Raw genomic sequence first — 24,200 nt, 5'->3', positions numbered from 1 at the left:
GGGCCAAGCGCTCGCGCACAGTGACCGTAAGCCGATCCTAGACAGGGCCAAAAAACCAACAATGAAGTTGATCCTAGGAACATCCCATCTAGGGCTAGCAAACGCCACCCTACACGCCACCGGATCCTCCGACCCTTTGTAAGGCCAAACTATTGCAGATATTAAACTAATCCTTGCAGAGCAAGGAGCAATCGTAACGGATCAGATCTACTAGATGATGAACAAGCAGGGTGCCGCCCCCACGCCCGAGACAGGCGTGAGGACGGCTAGACATGCAAGGGTTGCACTACGTAAGCATAATTATACGAAGAGCTATGCTAACCCTAACACATCTATGATAACTACGTTGCCCGCCATCAAAAACGCTTCGATGCGGGCAAACGCATGGATAATGTGGGGCTTGTCGCTGCCTAGATCGCAAGATGCGATCTAGGCAGCATGTCGCTACCTGATTGAAACCCTCGAGAAGAAGGAGTTGGCGATGCGCCGAGATTGGTTTGTTTTGGGGGTGAACGTTGAGTCGTTGTTATTCCATAAACCCTAGATACATATTTATAGTCCGGGGACTCTCTAATTTGGACGTGCACTAACCGTGCACGAGATAAACTCTAAATTCTAATCTAGATGCGATCTAATATGTTACAGATACAAGGGCAAATTAAGCCCAACTTGGTAAAAAAGGCCGATCTTCGTGTTTTCTCTATATATAACCTCCAAACTTATCTTGATCGTGGCCCACCTCTAATTTGGTCGAATTCTGGCGCCCAACTCTTCACGCGAGGCTGCTTCAAAGATGCTCCATGCATAATCTTCAAAGCCCATCCCCACTTATAGCTCATCTCCTGATTTGGCCAAAATCGGGTGATAACACCAGGCTAGCGTCATTCATTAGTTGAAGCATATAATCTTCTCGAGAAGAAGCTTCGGTAGCCTCAGCAACTGCGGCATCCTTTGCAGCCATAGCATCTTGAGCTTGTTGAAGAGCAAATTTTTCCTTCTCTGAAGATCTTCGAGACTGTTCCATCAATACAAGCATTTGTTTTTTCATAGATTGAAGTTGTTGGCGAAGTTCTTGCAAATCTCGCGAGAAATGTCTACTCGAAGAACCTTCGACAAGGTTATCATCAACGAGTGTTTTCTTCGAGAAGGAAGAAGCAAGAGAAGTATTGGCAGGATGAGGATTTGCGGAGTAGTTATCAAATATCAACTGGAAAAGAAAATTTCAATATCAATGATTACGCAAGATAGAATTCCATTGATCTTCGGTAATTTACACGGATATTACAGAGGGAGTTTTTCGAAGGGATTGCTACGACAATGTCACCAAAGCTACCGTAGTGACAACATCAAAAGAAACAGTAAAAATAAAGAAAGAAAAAGGCAGGGCATTCAACTAGACCTCCGGCTTCGACGAGCTAGGAGTTGAAGATGGCTTGATTCCAAGATAAGCAAGGATCTTCTTTGTGTTGGGCTTCGCAGCCTTGATCAGCGATCGCCACTACGTGGTCTCCATCTCTTGTGTGTCGCCCACTTTAGTCCAGTCGATGGTTTGCTGGCTGTCAGCAACCAAGGCGACAGTGCTTTCGACAGTAATCTTCATATTTTCTTGGCGCATCTTCAGTCCAAGATCTTCTGGTGGATTTAAGTCCTTGGCAAGAGCAAGGAAAGTCGTGGGTTCCTTTTTCTTCGGGAAGAAGTAAGGGAACAACCACGATAATCCTGCTTCGGCTTGCTCAATGTCTTCACGAGTTTCTGTTCCATGAAACTCAAGGACAGAGAGTGCGTCGAGAAGAGGATCGTTGTCAGGATCTTCAAGCTCAAATTCTTGGTTTGTTTTCCCTGTCAACGAAAAAATATGTTGGTCGACAAGCAAGTAAAGAAACGCAAGTCCAAGGAAGGCAAAATAGATCGGAAACTTACTGACAAAGCGCCGATTCTGCGAGTCCAAGCGCTTGAGAATCGTTTCTTCACGAGCAGCTTGTGCGGTTTTATGCTCGCTCAAGGTAGTTTCGGCGTCATGAAGCCTCTTCTCAAGATCTTCGACACCAGTAGCTGCTGCCTTGGCCTTGTCAGCCTCTGCCCTAGCTTTGCCAGCATCAGATTCGGCCTTCTTGCAAGCCACCTCACTTTGCTCTAATTTCTGAGCAAGCGTGTCGGCAAGTTTGTTGGCCTCCGCAAGTTTTTCTGCCAAAATAGTCATAAATAGTCAAAATTGCGATAAAACAGGAGCAAGAAGTCATGAACAAAGGAAAGCAGGGAGTCATTACCTTCGGTCTTGCTGGCATACTCGCGGTACCCAACGAATTGGGCACCGAAGCGAATAAATTCTTTGATCACAGGCTGTCAAAAAAAGATAAAGAAAGAAAGCGTCAGTATAAAAAAAACATGATGGCACAAAGAAGCAAACAGAGAAAATATACACAGTATCAGCAAGAAATTAAGGACTTACATCATCCAAAAGAGGAGTCGAGGAGCTACCCAATTGTAGGGTAGGCTCCGTGATTGTTTCAACCCTTGTCCTTTTTGGTGAAGGGACAAGGGGGCTGGCAGGAGGAGTAGGAGCGTCGGTGTTTTGTTGAGGAGGCGAAGATTCTTCTCCTTCAACTTGCACCTCAGAAATAACTAGAGTATGCGACGTACTCGTTCGAGCAGTCGCACCAGTAGCTGGCATTTCTTCATCGTCACCACTACAATTAAATGACGGCAGTATAAAAAAGCAAGATAGACAAAAATCTTCGAGTAACAAAACAAGGAGAAATAAAAGATAACTTACGAACTGACGAGGGCTTCAAGGTATGGATCGAAAGCTGCCTTCCGACGTGAAGGAGCAGCTTCTTCGGCTTTGGAGGTGCCGGAATCTTCGACATCAGTCCTCTTCCTTTTGTTCTTTGGCGAAACAGCGGGAGGAGGAGAGTGTGCCGAGGTGGTACCCTCGGATTCAGCTTCCTTTTCAGAAGATCCCGCAGATTTTCGAGAACCTGCGGGTTCACTATCAGGGAAAGGAGCATCTTGGTTGTCTTCAATGACAACAGCTCGTTCTTCGACTTCTCCACCTTCAGGAAGGGGAGGAAGCGAGACAAGATCTGGATGGTTCTATATAAAAACAAGGGGAGGCGTCAGCAAAAGAGATATGCAAAGGATAGCAAATAAAAATGAGCAAAGTCGACAAAAGTTACCTCGGGAAGCGCATTGGTAGCGCTGTATGGTTTTACGCGACAAGAAGAAGGGACAGGATCTTTTTTGCTGAGGGAGGAAATTTTCCGGACAAGTTTTTCTAAGTCCTTGATCGGTAAATCCACCGACAGGCGATCCACATCATTGTCGCCAGCATACTTCCAGAGGGGATTTTTGCGAGCCTGCAGAGGCTGCACTCTGATCCTAAGGAAATACGCCATGATTTGGATACCCGACAGCTCCTTGCCGCTGGTGTTTTGCAGCTCGTGGATGCGGGTCATCAATGCCTCCGTCGCCATTTTTTCTTCTTCGGTAGCCTCTGCATCCCAGGAGCGGTGGCGGTAGATTTTTTCGGCACCGTAAAAAGGAGGGATATTGTCTTCAAGACATCCATGGTTCTCCTCATGGATGTACAACCACTTCTTGCGCCACCCTTGAACTGATTCAGGGAACTTGACATCGAAGTAATCGACATCAGGGCGAACGCAGATAACAACGCCGCCTATGTTATAGGCGACATTGGGAGAGCCATTGCGGCGACAGAAGAAAATGCGCTTCCACAACGCCCAGTTAGGCTGGACGCCGAGGAAGGACTCGCAGAGGGTGATGAAGATGGAAATGTGGAGGATAGAATTGGGTGTGAGGTGGTGTAGTTGCAATCCGTAAACAAAAAGCAACCCCCGGAGAAAAGGGTGAATGGGGGCAGAAAGGCCGCGGATGAGGTGATCGACGAAACTAACCCGATACTCCATTGGAGGGGTTGGGTAGCTCTCTTCGCTGGGGAAGCACAGCGCCTTGGGCTTCTTGTTTATCCCCAGTTTCTTCAAGAGGTTGATGTCTTGGGTAGAGATTTTGGATCTCTCCCATTCAGCGCTTCCCAGATCCACGAAAGCCATTGTCGATTCTGGCGTGCTGTGCCTTGTCAGTCTGCGCGGTGGCATCAACAATGGCGCAGGAGAACAACTCGAGGGAAGTTGAGCTCAGGGAACTATGGGGCGCAAGAGGAGTTTTTTTGCAGAGGAGAGCAGGAGAGCGGAGCGAGCGAAAGTGCTCGAGGAAGAAGAAGGGGACCTTATATAGAGGTGCGGCGAAGCGGCGTACCGTTGGATGGAAAAAGTGTGCGGCAGATGGTATCCATGTGGAAAAGGGGTAAAAAAGTAATTTCAATCCAAAGGAGTTACAGTGCGTGCGCCAGGAATGGTAAGACCTTAAGCGGCACCTGTCGAAGTTTACACCAGTATCCCGAGATCATGTCCAGGGACGTGATCTTGAAGTAGGTTTTTGCGGATTGCCACTAGAGCAGTTAACTAGTACCTGATCCGTCAGATGAACTAGCCCCAACTACCATTATCCCTGTACAATATAGAAATTCGTATGAAGAAATATAGAAAAGCTTAAAGTTGTCGAGTAAATATAAACAGTGGAGATTTTCCCTGACTCTACGATTCAAGCAAAATCTCGGGGGCTACTGACATAGGCATCCCCAATGGGCCTACCGAAGAAGGTACCCGGGGTTTACTGAAGGCCCACGACCCGAAGGATAAGAAGATTCAGAAGCCCAAGATACTATTAAGGAAAGCTAGAGTTGTAATAGGAAGCATTATTTGTAATATTGCGGGAAGAGTTAGAGACCTTCCCGGACTCTGTAACTTGTACCTCACGAATCCCTCGGCTCCACCTCCTATATAAGGGGGAGTCGAGGGACAAAGAAAGCATCGAATCATTGTCTCACAAACCCTAGTTTTCATAATCGTCGAGTACTTTTCGGCTGAAACCTTCGAGATCTACTTGCCCTCTACTTCCAACTAAACCCTAGTCTACCATCAGTAGGCATTGACAAGTTAATCACTTGTCACCGCTGCAGTTCAACGGGGCGCCGATTCCCGACCTCAACCTAGAAGCGGTGACTCGTGCCCGGGCACGACACAGAAGACGAGATAGCTGCCGGAGGAGAGCATGCCGGTGCCTCGTGTCCTGTTCGACGAAATGGCACCGCCTGCCCCGACGATGGACGACCCGGTACGTGAGCTCTCTCAATGTGTGCGACTGCCGTGTATCATGCGTCTGACGTCCGGTCATTCGTAGGCCTATTGGAAGGACCAGAATGAGGCAGACATCGATGCCATGATCTTCCGCGGCGGCTTCATTGGCGACGGCCGGTCGGGGACATGCCCGCATGATGACTGGGCACCGACGCAAGATGCGGAGGACATCGAAGGCGCACAACTGTTCACCACCCAGCCCACGCAGCCAACACCCGTGTGCGTCGACGACTTTGACGACACGCCAACACAGCCTGTCCCCACGGACATTGCTACCAAGAAGAAGGGGGAGAGCCGTAGGACACAAGGATTCATCGACGACGAGGACAAGTGTTTGTGCGATGCATGGCTTGCAACAAGCCATGACTGTATTAATGGCGCCTAGCAAAAGGGCAAGGTGTACTGGGCCAAGGTCATGCAGGAGTACAACGAGAGAAAGCTTCACCACCCCTACAACATCCCAGGTCCTCGCACGGAAGAGTCCATCAGAAAAAGATGGAACTACATCAAACAAGAGACAAGCAAGTTCTGCTCGGCCGTCGAACATACTTTGAGGCACCCCGTAAGCGGCGCTGGCGTCATTTCAGTGGTAACAAGCTACAACCATCATCATTCTACTCTATTTACATCATTCTATGTACATCATTGGCGACTTTGGCGTGATTGCAGTTATCCAGGGCCTTGAAGAGGTTCAAGGCAGTGCATACGAAGGGCTTCCATATGGTCCATTGCTGGGACAAGCTCAAGGACGCAGAGAAGTGGAAGACAAGCTTTGCGGCCTATGATGAAACTGTGAAGAATGGGACATCGGTCAACCTCGACGGCGAAGACGACGATCAAGGCCGTCAACCCCTTCCACCTCGTCCCCGAGGCCATAAGGCTACCAAGGCCGATCTAGCCTGGGAGGCACAGGCCATTGCGTTCACCCAAAGCATGGAGAAGGTAATGGCCGAGAATCTTGCCGTCTTGGCTGCTAGGGACGAGAAGAGGTGTCGGGAAAATGAGGCCGCAACTGTCATCTACCACAACCTCGCGAAAGAGGTCATTGAGGTCCAAAGGATGGACGTCGATGCCAAAAAGGCTGACGGCGAGGCCAAATTGCATGACGCCGAGGCGAGGAGGATGGACACCGAGGCCAAGACCCGTGCAGAAGACACAAGGATCATGCTTGTTGACTTGAGCGGCGTCGACGACGACACCAGGGCCTGGTTCATCAAGAGGCGCACCGAAATCCGCGCGCGAGATGCCTGATCGCCATCGCCATGCGCCCAGCACCTCGGCCTCCTTTTGGACTTTTTTTTATTGCTGTTCAGGCCTTGTTGTGTCCCTTTTGGACTCCACTTTGCGCCCTACCATGTGCAAAGTGTGATGAACTTTATTTCAGACCTCAATTTGCGACTCTAATTTCGTGCAAATTTGAGGCTACAACCTCTTTTTTGAATTCTGGTCTGCGCCGAAAATGCATCGGCCCGTTGGAGCCAACCCCAGACGCAAACGGACGCACGACCATTTCCGAGTCCGCCAGGCGACGCAAACGGACGCCCGCGGACAATTTGGGCGTCCGCAATGCGTCGCTCCGCTGGTGATGCCCTAAGAGCATCTCCAGTCGCGTCCCCCAAAGGGATTTAGGGCGTGCCGGACGAAAAAACGTTCCCAGCCGCGTCCCCCAAAGCCGCTTTTTGTCCGGCGCGTCCCGATACGGTGTCCGGCGCACCGAGGCCGTCCCCGCCCCACAGGGGATGCACCGGGGACGCCAGACACACCGAAAAGCGAGGCGGGGAGTGGCGGGGCTGACCCGTTAGCGACACATTGAATTTTAACCTAACCGTCGCCTACCTCGCGACGGAAGTTATTGGCGCGCAGCGACGGTGCAGTTCCCGCAGATGCGCAGCGAAGCGTCTCGTCGCGCCTAGCTCTGCGTGCCGGCGTTAATGAGCGCCACCGCTCCGCCGCCTCCCTCCGGCCTATAAAAAGGGCCGCCTCTCATTGTCCCTCTCACACACAAACCCTAGCGCCTCTCTCCCCAACCCTAGCCGCCACCATCTCAAGAGTCGACGCCATGGCTGGTAGAGGTGCAGGCCGAGCTCGCAGTCGTGGTCGTGGTCGTGGCCGCGGCAGAGGTGCACGCACGCCGTCGCCTACGACGCCGTCGTCTTCATCGTTGGAGATGGACGAGGAGGGGCCCGTGCTGTTCGAGTTCGTCGTCGTCCTCAAGGGCGACCCACGCGGCATCCAGAGGCTGACGAACACCTTCGCCGACTTCGTCACCGGCGACGACCGCCCGGGCACGCTGCATCTGCAGGAGGATTCGTGCGGCTACTATCGGTGGATTGCGGATGTGATCTACGACGCGCGCGGCAAGATGTACCTCCACATCGGCTGGGAGAAGTTCGCGCGCCACCACCACCTCCAAGCCGGCTTCGTGCTCGTGTTCTCCTACTTTGGCGACATGGACATGAGCGTCAAGGTATTCGACGAGACGCGTTACCGTCGGAACTACCACGGCGACAGCACCGACGAGGACGACGACTGAAGAGTGTTGTTTCTTCGCAGCGAATATATGCACGCAGGTCTCTAGTTGTTCTTCCTCGGAAGAACCAACAGGGGCACCCTCACCAGCTAGATTTTCCAGTTTGGGTGACTGGGTGTGCCCTCGAGTGTTCTTTCTTGGCAGCGAACACACGAAATCTTCTATGCCCGGTCTAGTGAGGTTTAGTTTTTTTTTGCAATGTTTTATATTTGTGTCAACCATGGTTCAAACTATGTATTAGTTTGTGTTCCAAACTATATTTTCATGTAAACCACGTTCCAAATTATGTATTAGTTTGTGGAATATTTCTTCTCTTTATTAAAATAAAAATGCAAAAAAATATTTTAATGTTTGGGGGGCGTTTGGGGAACGCGACTGGGGAGCGACGTCCCCCAAAGATAGCACGAACGAAACACGTCCGTCAAACACTCAATCCGGCGCTGTTTGGAGGACGGTTTGGGGGACGCGACTGAAGATGCTATAAGACCTTGCAAGTGCGCTCTCCCATGCTCGCTCTCTATGATGTCAGTTTACTCTTGTAAGTGTTACATGTATAACTGGATCGTTGGTGATTCACAATAATTATTATAGCATTCACTTAGTTGTTCTTTATGCTCGGAGCCAAGGGATGGGTGAAAGAAAGGGGAGTGGTGTTTTAGAACATGGGAGCATATACTCTCTATATTTTTAAATGCATTTTACACATATTTTAAATTTTAAAAAATTGAAACAGAAAATTCGTACGTACGTCTTCACGTGCCACGCGTTTAGAAATTCGTTTCATAAAAAATAAACTTATCATGTGACGTGTGTAAAAAAGAAAAAATTCATTGCTAAAAACTATGCTTTTCACAGGATAAGTTTTCTCTTTTTTACATAGGCCATAAAAAATATTATTTTTTCGTGAAACTTGACGCACACACTTATATTATGGAGATGTACATGTAGAATTTTTTATCAAAATTTTTCCGCACTTCGAAATATGTTTTGTTGGTAGAGGGAGCATACGCACCCGGGAGCCGAATTGAATTTCCGGAAAGATTGTCCACTCTAGAGGGGCTGAATACGCGATTGTCATATTAAGTTCAAAATTGGTTGCTTTTGATAAGTTAATTTTATACTTTGTGCCTCGGAAATTCCGCTCGGCTCATGCGTGTATATGCTCCCTCTACGAAAGTATATATTTTGAAGTGTCGATTTTTTTTTGACAAAACCTTCTACATATACATCTCCACAATATATGTGCATTCCTCAAGTTTTAGGGAAAACCGATATTTTTTGTGCTCTATGTAAAAAAGACAAAATTTATCTTGTGGAAAGTCTTATATTTAGCAACGAATACTAAGACAAAATTTATCTTTTGGAAAGTCAATATTTTCTTTTATACACATGCCATGTGACGAGTTAATTTTTCATGAAACAACTTCGTGAACGCGTAGCACGTGAAGATGTACGTGCAAATTTTTATTTCAGTTTTTTTAATATTTCAAAATAAAGAGAGCATACTCTCTCATAAGTCAAAACATTACCCTTGGTGCCTGCAACACCTTAAGCGTTCGTACACCTAGGTAAGAGCATCTCCACTCGTGCCCCCGTCGAGGCCCCCGGCGAGCGTTTTTTCCATCCGGACGGCGTAATTCGGCCCAGTCGCGCCCCCGGTTCCTCGTTTTTGTCCGGATTTGGCCCTTCATTCATCCGGCGAGCCCACGCCACCCCCGGCCCCCCGGGGAGCGCTCGGGGACTCCGGACGAGTGAAAAGCGGGGAAGGGCCCGATCTGTCGGTGACTCGACGCACGAACCCCACCGCCACGTCGCTCAAAATCTCCCCCACCCCTCGTATCTCTCTCACCGCCGGCACCACCCCGCCGGCTTGTTGCCCAGAATCCGCCGCCCCTCCTTCCCCACCTGCCTATATTCCGCCGTCTTTGGACGACGGCCTATCTGGCTGCTCTTCCGCCGGCCTGTTTTCCGGCCTGCTTGCTCCTCGTCGCTCGCGGCTCGGGTTGCCTCGACCACGCCCGTCAGGTGTTCGTCCATTTGCCTCGCCGGCCATGGACTCGGACGAAGAGGAGGAGCAGATGTTCGTCAAGCTTATGCAAGAAGAGATGGCAGCAGCCGCCCAAGACGACGAGCACATGATGATCCTTGGTTGCTTTGCAAGCATGTACGCCGGACTGGCAACTGGTCGACGTGGTGGGTCGGCACGAGGTCGCCGGAAGTGCAAGCCGAGACAGCGAATGGAGGGCTACTGCATGTTGTACGCCGACTACTTCGCCGACAATCCATTGCACGGTGAGAGTGTTTTCCGGCGTCGTTTCAGGATGAGCAGAAAGCTATTTCTGCAAATTGTGAAATTGTGTGCTTCATTTGTTTCAGCACTTGTTAAACATTGTACTGATTATCGCCGAATTTGTTTCAGCAATTTTCGTACTCTTGTTTGCCGAACTTGTTAAATTTTATGTTGAATTTGTTTGAAATATGTCAAATGGTCGAGGTTGGGGGTTTCCTGCCGGGGGGACGGCTGGAACTTCGGCGCTCCCCACGCCAAATCTTCATCCAATCCGGACGAAAATTTCGCTGGATTTGGGCGTGGGGAGCCCAAACGAGTGGGGATGCTCTAAGCTTTTCAAAAGACAGGATGCATAAAAGTAAAGGAGTAGAGAGAGAATCACATACCCAAGATTTTTTCCGAGGTTTGGATAGTTGGTGCTATCATACATTCTTCTTGGAAGGGGTTCGAAACGAAGTCCTAAGGACACAAATTTGCCGGTCACCAACACCCATATACTAGCTAAGATACTAAGTTCATTTCCAATCATCAAGACAAATCTTCACACGAATAGGCAATCATCGATCTTCATAAACACTTGTCTCCTTCAGAATCATCACCAAGTTTTTCATGTCACACCTAACAATCTAGGGGGTGTACATCCTCCAAAATGTAACAACCCTTGGCTAGCACTTGGATCTTGAAGCCCTTGCGAACATTCACAAAGTCGTTCTCTCAAAGAAGTATATATATCTTAAAGGATTTGAGTGGAGTGTACGGAGTAGTGCAAAGAATAGGAGTGTAAGGCTCTAGCATGAGGCAAAGGTTTCTTCCTCACTCTTTCCGCTCACTTTTGTACATGAGAAGGGTATACAAAAGCAAAAGGGAAGTTGTTACAATAAAAAAATAATGCGCCCCGTGGTTCCTCATGGTTAACCCTGCTAGTGACAGATTAGTTCAAAATTTGAACAATAATGCAAGGAAACCAACTTCCTAGAGGTAGCGACCCGTACTCAGTGGTACCGACCTGACATGAAAACCTCAAAGATCCACAACACATCAAAGTTACGTGCAAGGAGAACTTGGAGGCTCTGTTAAAAACTACAAGTTACATTGACGAGGCTGTTCAATTGCTTTCCCTTCAATACCGGTGTTGGTATTCTCGTTAATGTTGGTTAATTAGATTACCGTGCATGTAGCCTTAGCAGTGGCGGACCTATGTAGGAGCAAAACTGGGCTGTAGCCCGCCCAGCCTAGAGAGATTACGCCTATATATCAGTAAAATTCGGCCCAAAAACATCATATTTTACTCTGATTCAGTGTACTGCCCCGCCAAGGATTTTTGGGCTAGATCCGCCGCTAAGCCTTAGCATTGCAGTTTAAATTATTGGAGAACTCTCGTTGACATTTGATCTTATAATTGATTTATGTGTCATTTTCTACGGTTGCCTTTAGAAAAAACAGATTGTGTCTTGAAATAAGAAAATAGTTTGAATATATGGAAAATTTGATCGTTTTTTAGACTTTATTTTATAACCGCTCTGGTATATCATGGTATCAATAAAGTACGAAGTATATATTTTTTATATATACTTATTAAATATTATAGATGTTAATATTTATTTGCTATATATTTGGTAGAACTGAAATTTTAAGTACTTCTTTTGATCCATATTACTTGCCACTAAAATGAATGTATCTACAATCAGAATATATCTAGATACATCTATATTAATTAATATGAATCAGAATATGTTTATAGATGTTTGACAATATTTGATACGGAGTACATCTATCTATATTAATATGAATCGGAGTATGTTTGTAGATGTTTGACAATATCTTTGGAGTCGAGTTACTTTAGAACACGGTCCTGTGAAATAAGAGTTGAGCTACAGCTCTGCAAGTTAGGCCCACCTTTACTTATTACACGGCAACGCCTCTGCCCCGACTCCTCCCCTGAGCCTGAGCCGGACGGATACACCTCGAAGGGAAAACCCTAGCCTTTTCGGCGGCGCCCAAGCGGTGCTACTACGAGATCCTCGGCCTCTCCCGCGACTGCTCCCCGACCGAAATCAAGCTCGCCTTCCGCCGCCTCGCGCTATCCCTCCACCCCGACAAGCAGCCCCTGGGCTCCGACGTCGCCGCCGCCACTGCCGCATTCCAGGAGCTGCAGAACGCGCACTCCGTCCTCTCCGACCCCCAAGAGCGCGCCCACTACGACTCCCACCGCTCCCAGATCCTCTTCGCCGACCACGGATCCTCCAGCGCATCCGCCTCCCCCGTCCCCGACATATTCTCCGTCTTTGTCGCCTCCGCCTTCTCCGGATTCTCCGACTTCGGCCGCGGATTCTACAAGGTCTATGGCGACGTCTTCGACAAGGTGTACAAGCAGGAGGTCGCCTACGCCCGCCGCATGGGCATCCCCACCGACTCCATCCCCACGCCGCCCCTCATTGGCAACCTCGACTCCTATTACACCCAGGTCACCGCCTTCTACAACTACTGGCTGGGCTTTGCCTCGGTCATGGACTTCGGGTGGGCGGCCGAGTGGGACGCTTCACGCGGGGAGAGCCGCCGTGATAGGAGGATCATCGAGGAGGATAACAAGAAGGCTATGCGCAAGGCTAGGCGGGAGTACAACGACAATGTCAGAGCGTTGGCAGCCTTCTGCAAGAAGAGGGACAAGCGGGTGGTGGATATGGCGCTCAAGAAGAAGGCAGAGGAGGCAAAGAAGAAGGTGGAGGAGATGGAAAGGAAGAAGGCAGAGGAGAGGAAGAAGAAGGAGCGAGCCATGGCATATCAGGAGCCTGAGTGGGCAAGGGTGGATGAGGACGAGCTAGTGTTTGAAGAAGAGGATGACGAGGAAAAGAAGAAGGAGGAGCTGTACTGTGTGGCTCTTAATAAGAAGTTTAAGTCAGAGAAGCAGTGGAAGAACCATGAGCAGTCTAAGAAGCACAAGGATAAGGTGGCTGAACTGAGGATGTGGCCTTTAAGGAGGAGGAGGAGGCTCTAAAGGAAGCCAACGATGAGGGGGAAGAAGATGATGTTGGGTTCGACTTTAAGCCTGCAGAGGAGTCAGAGGAAAGTGATTGGTCAGATGCTGTAGAAGAGTTGGCTGAAGAGTTGGAAGAGGGCTTGGAGATGGGGGCCGAAGAGAATGACGATAAGGACTTGGATAACGCGAAGCAGGAGGTTGGTTCATTTGATGAGACGAGTGTCTTGGAGGCGATGTTGTCAAGCCACAAGAACAAGGAGAGCGCTTATGTGGTTCCTCAAGAGGAAGCTCCACCTGTTGTTGCAGAGGATGACAGTGTTGATGATACAAGTTCTGCAGTTAATAGTGTCAAGAAGAAAGCTCGCCGGAGACGCGCTGCAAAGAAGGGACAAGATGAAGGTAATAATGCTGATAGCGGAGAAGGTATGAGGAATAATGTTCTGCATGAGGAGTCTGGACATGATAACGGTGGAAATGATGCTGATGATAAGATGGAGGATCCTTTCTCTTCAAATGATGAAGGGACATCGTCAAGCAAAGGAGATCAACTGAAAGGAAAAAACGACAATCCTAAAAAGAACAAAAAGAACAAGAAAGGTGCAGAAAAGAAACCAACTGTTCCTGCTGAAAAAAAGAGTACGTCAAAGGGAAAGAAGCAAAAGGTACATTCATACTCATCTGCTCCTTGTACTATATAAGACCTCATTCATTTTTATTCGTGCATAGCTGACAGCAATCTCATAGTGATTGAACCTTGTAATGATATTCATTCTGATAGCAAAAACTATTTGAGATGTATACCCAACCCTAAGTGCTTGATTAATCACCTAACCGCTCAAACCACTTACTACTAATGGTTATATTGGAGCTGTGTGGATAGGTAGTCTTTTGTTGCTGAAGAACCAATTAGAACACTGGACAGCAGAAAACTATACGCTTTGACTACGAATACACCTTTAGAGAGCCATGTGAAGAGTTGAATATACTAATGGTGATAGTTTGTAACATGTAGTAATATTAGCGAAGGCTTTGTCTAGCATGTTTGACGACTTCTAGAAGTCTGCCACATTATAATATATACTATAATTATCATGTGGACTTCAAACATCTTACTTAGAGGAATGAAATAGGATAGTACTCCCTCTGTTCATAATTCTTGTCGAGGGAGTAGTATTTATAACAACTGTGTATGGTGATCAGGCATGCGGATGCGAGATGCAGATGGGATTGAGCTAGGCAGATTAAATCTTTGTGCTGCGTATAATCTGGCTCTACATGTTTGTATTTGTCTGCTTTGTTTATAAAAAGAAACTTAAGTCCTGGGACTCTAATCAAGTGATGATCATTGGTTCTTTCGAAAATGATTTTACCTAGACGGTATTCCAGTGTGTAGGCTCACTCATTTCGGTCCGTATATAATCCACATTGAAATATCTAAAACATCTTATAGTAGTGAACAGAGGTAGTACTAATTAGCGAAGATAACTCGTCGTTTTCTCACTTATGGAATTGCTGTTGTTTGGTAAAATGAAATTGGGCCACAAAATCCAAGCTATACTTGTCCAGGTACAGATGTGAACTTCATGCTTTATCTGCCGCCTTATCTGCCACCTGAGATCCTACTTCTACCTTTTTGCATGTAGTAAAATAAAAGCTGAGGATGATTAAGTATAGATCATATGTATATAGGTTGTTGCTGACATTGATCCACATAATGGGTAGGGAGTCACCTCAGAGTAGACAGGAACTTGTGTTTTGTTAGCTGCATGCTCAATTATCATGTGATGCGTTCTTGTGGTGCCTGCTGAAGGAAGCCTGTTTAGATTAGTTGAAACAATTTGAGTTTTCTGTTTTTTCTTGTTGCGTCTGATGTTTTTGCTCCTCCAATAAAACCCACATGTTTCTTTTGTCTTTGCGTGCATGGAACCTACAATCAGTTGTTTTTCACTATCCTGGCAATCTTGTAAATACTAACTATATTGTTAAAAGGTAACACTCACCTGGGAGTTGATATTTTATAATCCCGAGCTCCCTTACTCCCTGTGTTTTGATAAACAAGTTCAAGATAGGCGTTTGCAAGTATAAAAGAATTCTGAAACAATGGACACATATGTACTTATCAGAATATGTCTATTTACACACAAAGTTTGGTAAAATTTAGTTAATTGGTGGTCTGTACGAAAAACAAAGCATGAAAGGTGAAAATAGTAAAACCTTATGCACACAATTTGTTATGTCCTTTTATTTCAGAATTTTGTGAATTCAGAGTTCTTTCACATGCACATATCTAAATTTTATGAAACACATAATTTGCTGAACATCACATTCCGCCACTGCTACATGTGGAGGATGTGATATAATTTGGATATTTCACAAGGATATTTGAACATCAGATTCCGCCACTGCTATATGAAGCTTGTCTGCATTGGTTTCTTTTAGCGATAACAGTTTAGGCTACATAACATTGTAAAACTATCTACATTGTACCAGGAGGTCTCCAAGACACGCAGTAATGATTGTGAAACATGTGGAGATACTTTTGAATCAAGGTACACTTGGAGCTCAGTGTCTAGCACCCAGTCTCCATTTTTATGTTGCTATCGCACCGAGAAGCTTTCCATTTGTGGCTTTCCATTTGTGGTTAACCTCAGATAACTGTTTGTTTCAGGAGCAAGTTGTTTTCTCACTTGGAAGAAACAGGTCATGCTGTGATAAAGACACGACAGAAAAATCGTTTAGGCGTCAATAATTATATTTTTGAGCATTCTCTTTCCCAGTTGACGCTGCTAGATCACCCGGGCAACCAATTGTCTCTTCTTGTAACTTTTCTTTATTTAGGGCCGCTATATCTGGTTTGGACCTGCAAATGCTCCACTGTAAATGAGTGTTGTTACCTGTGACCCAATTTTAATTGGTATCTATAGTAGATCAATTTTTTCCTTCCCCTTCTCTGTATGGAGGTGCGGTCTGTAATGTTCCTCCAGGCATGTGATTTTGGCTGCAAATACTCTGTAGAGTGTACTTCGCGAAGATCATAGTATTGTTTTTGTAGCATGATATTCTATTTGAGGATAGATTTCAGTTTGCGCAGAATCAAATCAACCTATTTGTGCTCTCATCTGATTTCACATAACGAGGGATTCAACATGCTAGCAAGATTCCGCTTCTTTGATCTAGTAAAATTTTAGATAACAGTACTGGGCTTGCAAGCCATTTAAGTGGTATAAGAGCATCTTGCAAGCCATTTGATTTGTGCTCTCATCTGATTTCACATAACGAGGGATTCAACATGCTAGCAAGATTCCGCTTCTTTGCTCTAGTAAAATTTTAGATAACAGTACTGGGCTTGCAAGCCATTTAAGTAGTATAAGAGCATCTTGCAACGACCCGCACTTTCGGAACCTGGCAACGCTGGAGGTCGATATCCCACGCGTTTGTTAACACCGCGAGATTAGCACCTAAAATAGCGATTAGTTTAGGAAAACGATTGTATTCCCCCGGGGGATCACGCTCCGCGCATCCTCCGGGTGCGTGGCCGTTGGATCAGCTCCATCGCGTGGACGTGCTAGCGTCTGACCCGCGAGACAGGTCATGGGTGGGGGCCACCACGACCTTATCGTCTCCATCTTCTCTTCTTTTCGTTCTCGCACAGGAATTCCTCTGGCACCTGCTCGTGGCGCACAATCCCGATCCCCAATCCAACTGCCCCATACGGCCGCCTCTTCGCTCGCAAGGAACGTCGTCGACGAGTCGTCGCCGGAGAGAGTAGGGCCCTCTCGCCGGTTCCCGTCCGCAAACGCCTCCGGGCCACATCGACCCGCTGGAGCCGCCGCGCCCTCGTCATCGTCGGCCGTCCCCCACGGAGATCCGCCTGCCGTCCCCCACGGTGGTGGCGCAGCGGCCCATGGCTGGTCGTCGATGAAGCTCCATCTGTTGTGCCGCCGTTTCTTCCTCTCGCCGTCGCTGACCTCCCTCTCATCAACCTCCCCGGTCGGCGCTGTTCCCTGGCCTCCGCACCTTCGTCCTTGAGCTGACCGAAGCAGCTAGAGGAGGTGGGTGCATCTGCTTTTTCCGCGGCGGCTAGTGTCTATGGAGGCAGTGAGCAGCGTGAGGGGCGGCAGCGAAAGTCGCGTGGCCTTCTCTTGCTGCGAGGTAGGCGACACTGCTCGTGGGTTGGTGCCCGCGCTACCTCGTTTCGCAGCTGTGCTTCCATGGCTGGGCATCGGTGCTACTGTCGGTGTGCGATTGTAGGTGTGCGGATGTGCTGCGAGGAGACGACGGCTCACGACAACGCTGCTGCGGGCGCCACCGACGTTTGGGCCGGCCGCCACTGCGCGCCGCGACAGCGTCGCCCGCCTAGCTCGCCGCCGCCGGTCGGGCTCACGACGCGGTTGAGCTCCTCAGTGGCGACAGCTGCGCCGTCCAGCCGAGCTCTCTGCGCCTCCTGCTATGATTTCTGGATGACTGCCTTTTGCACCGTCGCGGGGTGAGTCTGGCTTTCCTGGATGTCCCAACCATAGTGCTACCATTGGCCAACAAGGGTGCTACCAACGCTGGACGGGGAAGCTACACATGGTATTCCGAGTTGCTACTGTATGGTGTCCTGATTTGGGACTTTGCTCCGCCAGCTACATAGATATATAATTTTGCTATTTTTGCTACCTCAAAGTGCTACGAAGCCACGATGCTACAATAGTATATTTCTTTGCTACAATTATTAAAACTGTTTTGCTACTTTTGGTACAAAATTAAGCTACGATTTTCCGACGAGGTTGGGTTTGCTACGATTTTCCGGCGGAGGGTGGATTTTTGCTACCATAGGCATAGGGCGTTGCTCCTAGCAGCTTGTGGCGTTGTTGTCCTTGACGGACGGAGTTGCTACAACCTAGGACGGCGTTGCTGCCGGCTGCAGGCGATGTCTCCGTTAATGTTTTAGAGAATTTGCAACATATGAATAAAAAAGTTTGCTACAATTTATTTGCGGTTTTGCTACATCTGCGTAATATTTTTGCTACGTGGTCTCCGACAAGGTCTCCGGCGAGCCTTGCGTTTATATTTTCTTTTGTAAACGAACCGTTTTTGCTTCAGTCATTTGCTGCCGGGGGTGATTTTTTGCTGCCGGAGATGTTTTTTTGCTACATGCAAATCTAACCGTCAAAATGGTTGATCCGACGGCTGGGGACCCGGGGGCTGGGGAATCAGATCCCCCGGGGGACGCCCAGCAGTTTCCATTAGTTTATACAGATCTTTTCTCTGCCTTGTTTAGTGGGATACGCGTCTGTATACATCAGGTGCTCGTATGCATGCGGGGTGACTTATTGCGAATGTGGTACCTGGTGGCTTCGCCGACCGGTCCATTTATTGCGCGCTGTGATTTCCTGGGTGGCTTTCACCGCTGTCGCTACACACATCTCGTTCGACAAAATCTACTCTAGCCATCGGAGCACTATAGATCTTCTTCAACCTCTTGATATCTTCTGCAGAGCGCTGGCACCGTCGCGCACTCGCGCAGAGCATCAACTAACGCAAGCATGGAGAACCTTGGAGCCGTTCTCAGGTGAGCAGTAGAGTTCCTTCCAAAATTGGTCTGACGCATGATCGTTTGTTTGTCTGAAGCATAATGATGAGAGGAACACAGACTGAAAAAATTATTGGCCAGGCACGGATATGTCCGCTACATTCAGAGAAAGATACTGATTACACATCGGACATAATACTACTTAAGCCAGATCACACAGCTAATGAGAACAGATTTACTCCCCAATAAGAAAAACAAATTAGATTATTTCTAGATTTTATTGTTCAATCAACTGGGACAAACTAATTAGGACAAATCACACAGCTAATGAAAACAGATCACACAGCTAGATTCTTTCTAGATTTGGTTTATACAATGATGAAGGAAGAAAGAAGAGGAAATGATACTCGAAAAAAATAAGGAAAACAAACGGAAGTTTCTTCAAGATTTAGAGCACCAATTATGCAACAAAAGACGTATACTTCAGATCATATCAGAGAACTGCATCTGGAGAACGGCGGCGAGCACGTGGCCGCCGGTCTGCGGCGAGCACGCCGCGGTGGGGTTCGCGCTGGCGCCGGACGTCCATCTCGTGAGAGCGCGGCTGACCGTCCGCCACCGACGTGAGCCTGAAGCTGAGCAGCGCCGCCGCCTCGCCGGAGCACGCATCTGCAAGAAGAAAACGGACGCCAGCACGAGCAGTACGGGCAAGAAGCAGATGGATGGGTTGGGAGGTCTTGCTCGGGAGGAGAGAAGTTAATGCCAAACGTGTTGTCAGACACGGTGCAATACTTGCAAAATACAGACATTATACACTATATAAAGCGTAGCTGATTTTAAGCGTTCTGCTTAGTTTGGCAACTGTTCATGCCCTATTTTCCTTCCTTTTCGTCCATTCAAAGGGTGCCACGTTTTCTGTTTTTTTTTTCACTCCTTTAGTCGGTTGGTCATCCGTTTAATCTTTCCTTTTTTTTAGGCCTCTGGGTGACCGGCAACCGGCAAGTTGTTGTTCCATTCGTTTCCCGGCTTCTCCATCCTCCTGGATTTCCACGTTTTTCTTCTGCTTGCTACGTGCTGCTTCCACGTTTGCTTGAGGTGATACCGTGTTGCAACCTCCTTTTTTCCTTTTTGATCGCCCCTTAATTTTCTCCTTCCCAATTAATTCTGTTCCTTTTCTTCTGGGGTTACTCACGGAAACTCCGAGGCATGCGTCTTCCTCCGATCGTGGTTCGCGTTAGTTCTTCGTCCGTCCACGATCGATCTCTGCTCGCCGTCACGGTGATCTTGCTCGCCTTGCCGGACTGTTCTTTTTTCTTCACTTTTTTTGATCTCCCTCCTCCTCCTTGGTTCGTAATGGTGGCCGGTTTTTTCTTCTGAAGGTAGTCTATGCCTACGCGCGCTTCTGCTGGCCGGCGGCGCGGTCGGCCTCCCTCTTCTTCTCATTCTCCGTCTCCGGCTCCGCGCACGCCGCCGTTGTGGCCTTCATGCTTTGCCTCCGCATCCGCCTCGCGGTGGTCTTGCTTCCGACGGTGGTCGTCTGCGCCGTGGGAGGCCTCCGGGTCGTGCTCGTGGCCGTTCTCGCGGCCGCGCGCACTCCATCTTGCCTGCAGATTTTGATCTGGTGCCCGTGCCTGCGGCGCCCCTGCGTCCACTCTCTGCTGTTTCTCTTGCAGCCCAGACTGCGATTGGATCTTCTTCATCGTTGATGCCTGATGCCTGACAGCAATGTTTTGCTTTTGCCTGGTTTATTAGAGGCAGAAACTCTGAGAAGACGTGAAATTTGGCTGGGCAAACAGCCGGTTATCGATTTAGGCTCTGGTACTGATGCCTTTTGTTCACTGTTGTTTCTTTGCAGAATTCTTTACCCCTATCTTCTCAGGTTTCTTCTGCTGCTTACCTAGGGGATTCCGCTGGCCGTTCTGGAGAGCATGGCAGGGATGGGTTACTGCTGTTGGTGGCGCTTCTATCCAGCCTCTTTTTCCTGGGGCGTTTGATGCTGTCGTCGACTCTGCTATCGCCCCTTCGTTAACCGATGATGATTTTACTGCTTCTCTACCTGGTTTGTCTTCATTTTTTGCTTTCTTTTCTTATCTCAATCTTCTTGATTTCTATCTTACGTATTTCCTGCTTTTGTTCAGATTTATTCCCTGTGGACAACGGCTCACATTTGCCATCCTTGCGAGACCAGAGTTCATGGACACCTTTGCCTGTGGCTTCTTTGCGAGCTGTTGACGCGCCTGGTCCGTCTTCGGCTAATGTTTACCCTTCTGATTCTTCCCTTGCTGACGCCCTTGCTGCTAATGATGTGCGAAGTCCTGCGATTCCTTTTGCTCATATCACTCGGCGGCCAGATCAGATGTGCCAGCTGCAGGAATTGATCGATGGTGGCGTGGTTCGTCCACCTTGCTTTCTTTCCACACTTCTCGTGCTTTTTTTCTCCTGTTTTTGCCTCACTATGTTTTCATCTGTGTTTCAGTTTCCGCTACTCCTTCCACTTCTTCCGAAAGAGCAGCTGGCAATCGTCGTCATCGTCTGGCTATGCGAGAGCATACGGCTCTTCTACGGGCCCATCGACTTTCGAGCCGTTCTCATGGAGGCATCCTGCGGAGGTCAGCTTCGAATAGTCGTCGCCAGGGTCGTCGTCCGCATTCTGACATATGCCGGCAAACTGCTCTTCTTCAGGCAGGTTAGGCCGTCAACCGTTCTCATAATAATGGCTTCTGGGCTTCAGCACGGTCCGGAAACCTGAAATAAACAGCATAACGGGAAGGTTACATCTCAAACTTGCTATGTGCTTATCATTTACAAAGTGTTTCTTTTTCCTGTTGTTTTAGAAACGATATGTGGTTCTAGACTCCATGTGTGGTAGCTTCACCTTTTGAATCTAAACAGCTACCGTGCATAGCAGCATGGCCAGCTAAGATAGTCAGGTTCTAGGTTTTACACATTATTTAGCTTCGTCTGCCTCTGATTCCTCTGTTTATGCTGGTGTGGTTGCTTTGCGGATGCTCCCAGCGGTAATTATCGGTAAAATGTACTGCCATGCTTGACCATGCTTTTCCGACGTCATCAGCAAAATGTACACCTGCAGATCCACGCCAACCTCTTGCTGTCAGAAACAGTTATCAAACTTTTGCTTATAATGCTTTCGAAATAGGTTGACAAGAGCCCGAATAAAATGTTTGCTGATTGCATGGATTGGTACATGGTTCTACGCTTTGGTTCTCAAAATGTCCTAGGTTTCCAATTGTTTGGTTCTTCTTCCAACTTTCTTGCCTCTCTGTACTGCCTTCTACTTGCATTTTGTTTCCTGTTGTTAACTTCATTCTCTTTTTCTGCTAATTTTTTACCAGGTGTTGCTGCTGATATTCAGTTGCCTCTTCCTACAAGCTTGGTGAGGTTTCTCAAAGGTAAGTAATTGAACGCTCCTTTGGTGTTGTTGGTTTGTTTTTGTGGTGTCTGCTTTCTTCTTCTATATGTCTTGACTATGTGTTTTCCATCTTTGTTTGCAGCTGCTTGGCCTGGCAGGTCCTACGGTGTCCCTCATCTTATTTGCAAGTACTGTGGTGCTTCATACTGGTATCAGGAGCGTAATAAGCGTCTCAGTACGAAATACCACCGTGTGTATACTGGTTGTTGTCGTGGTGGCCGGGTGTCTCTTCCGATTTATCCGGTATGGCCTTCCCGTTGTCTGAGTTTATGCGTTTTGATGGCGGTTCTGAGTCAGATCGGTTTATGCGTTTGATTCGGGAATACAATGCTATGTTTGCTTTCACATCTCTCGGTGTTCATGTTGACAGAACAGTTAATGTTGGGAATGGCCCATATGTGTTCAAGATTTGTGGAGTGGTGTGTCATGAGATTGGCTCTTTGTTGCCTCCAGAGGGTGATTCTGTTCCTAAATTTGCCCAGCTATACATTTATGATACTCAGAATGAATTAGATCATAGGATGGGTATATTTAGTCAGGATGGTGAACTTGATGATGATACTGCTGCTGGTGTCCATTCTGCATCAGTTGCTCAGTCTTCATCTGTTGTTGGTCAGCGCCGTCAAAGAGAGGAGGTACTAGGAGTTGGCTTGGATCGGCCAGCCCGACGTCAGCGGCGGCGTAGGGAGGAACCTGATCCCGCTATTGTGCGATCTCTAACTACAATGCTCAATGGGTGTAACTTCCTTGTGCAAACATTTCGTATGGCAAAGGACAGAATGTTTTCTCTTGATGCTCCTGAGGTGGCTGTTCGTTTATATGGTCATGAGGGTGCAGACCATGGGAATCGGTATTCTTTGCCTACCGCCCCTGAGCTGGCTGCTCTTATAGTTGACGACCTCACTGTAGAAGCATGTAGATTCGATATTATCGTCCAGAAGGAGGCTGGTTATCTTCAGCGCATCTCGCCACTGAACCCGTCTCTCATGGCTCTCCAGTACCCGCTCCTGTTTCCTCATGCTACCATCGGGTTCCATCTTGGTATCAGGTACCGACAGGTTGATGGTATGCCATCAACTGGACGCAACCAGGTGTCCATGCTTGAGTACTATTGTTATCGTTTCCATTATAGGAAGGGCGAGCCAAATCCTTTTACTTGCTGTGGTCGATCGTCGCAGCAGCTTCTTGTGGACTGTTATTCCTGTGTTGAATCATGTAGATTGAGTTATCACTTCTGGAACCAGACCACGCTTCGGTCTGAGACATATCAGGGTATTTCTGATGCTCTTGGTGAGGGGAACTCCAGTGGCAAAAATGTCGGGGTGCAGTATCTTCTGCACTCGAGTTTTACTGGAGGGCCTCGGTACATGATTCAGAATTACCAGGATGGCATGGCTATTTGTCGTGTTTTTGGAGCGCCTGATCTTTTCATTACATTTACTTGCAACCCTAAGTGGGATGAAATAACTGAAGCTCCTCTTATGGAGCCTGGTCAGAGGCATGTTGATAGACCGGATATAGTTACACGTGTTTTGAAGATGAAGATTAATGAATTTAGCGGAGACGTCAGGCAGGGCGAGGCGTTTGGTCAAGTCCATGCATGTATGCCTGTTCTCTGTTTTGCTTTCCATTGTTCCTTCACAAGTTACTGCACTTTTTGTTTCATAAGTTACAGTTCTGCCTATTCCGTGTGTGGTGTGTTTGCTTACTTATTCCCTTTTTTCCCTTTCATGAAACAGATTTATATGTTGTCGAGTTCCAGAAAAGAGGCTTACCCCACATACATACCCTTGTGTGGCTGGATGCCGACATGGACGACCCCACACCTTCTACCATAGATTCTTTTATTTCGGCAGAGATACCAGATTATGCTACCGATCCATTGGGGTATGCACTTGTGGAGGAGTTTATGGTGCATGGTCCATGTGGTGAACACAACCCTCATTCTCCATGTATGAAGGACGGTGTTTGCTCTAAGCGATATCCCAAAGAATTTAATAAAGAGACTACAATTGATGGTCTCGGTTTTCTGGTGTACCGGCGAAGTGAGAACGACATGTATATTCTGAAGAATGGTGTTCGTGTCGACAATCGGTGGATAGTTCCTTACAATATGTCCTTGCTAAAAAAATTCCAAGCTCACATTAATGTGGAGTGGTGTAATAAGACCAACCTTCTTAAATATTTGTTCAAGTACCTTGCTAAGGGCCATGATATGGCAAGGGCCCGGTTTCATTCT

General features: G+C 47.8%; 1 long non-coding RNA gene and 1 pseudogene across 1 annotated transcript; both read left to right on the top strand.

The window, feature by feature from the left end:
* Positions 1–5,298: 5,298 nt before the first annotated feature.
* LOC124656155 lies at positions 5,299–19,291 on the top strand (annotated as a pseudogene).
* Positions 19,292–20,914: 1,623 nt separating this feature from the next.
* LOC124654574 lies at positions 20,915–22,066 on the top strand. The gene is made up of 3 exons (XR_006988385.1): positions 20,915–21,217; positions 21,885–21,941; positions 22,044–22,066. It is a non-coding gene; the product is annotated as an uncharacterized LOC124654574 (long non-coding RNA).
* Positions 22,067–24,200: the final 2,134 nt, after the last annotated feature.

The sequence above is a fragment of the Lolium rigidum genome, chromosome 5 (assembly GCF_022539505.1).
Source record: "Lolium rigidum isolate FL_2022 chromosome 5, APGP_CSIRO_Lrig_0.1, whole genome shotgun sequence".
NCBI lineage: Eukaryota > Viridiplantae > Streptophyta > Magnoliopsida > Poales > Poaceae > Lolium > Lolium rigidum.
Note: the sequence above shows the minus strand (reverse complement) of the source record. Positions and strands in the feature narration are given on the sequence as shown.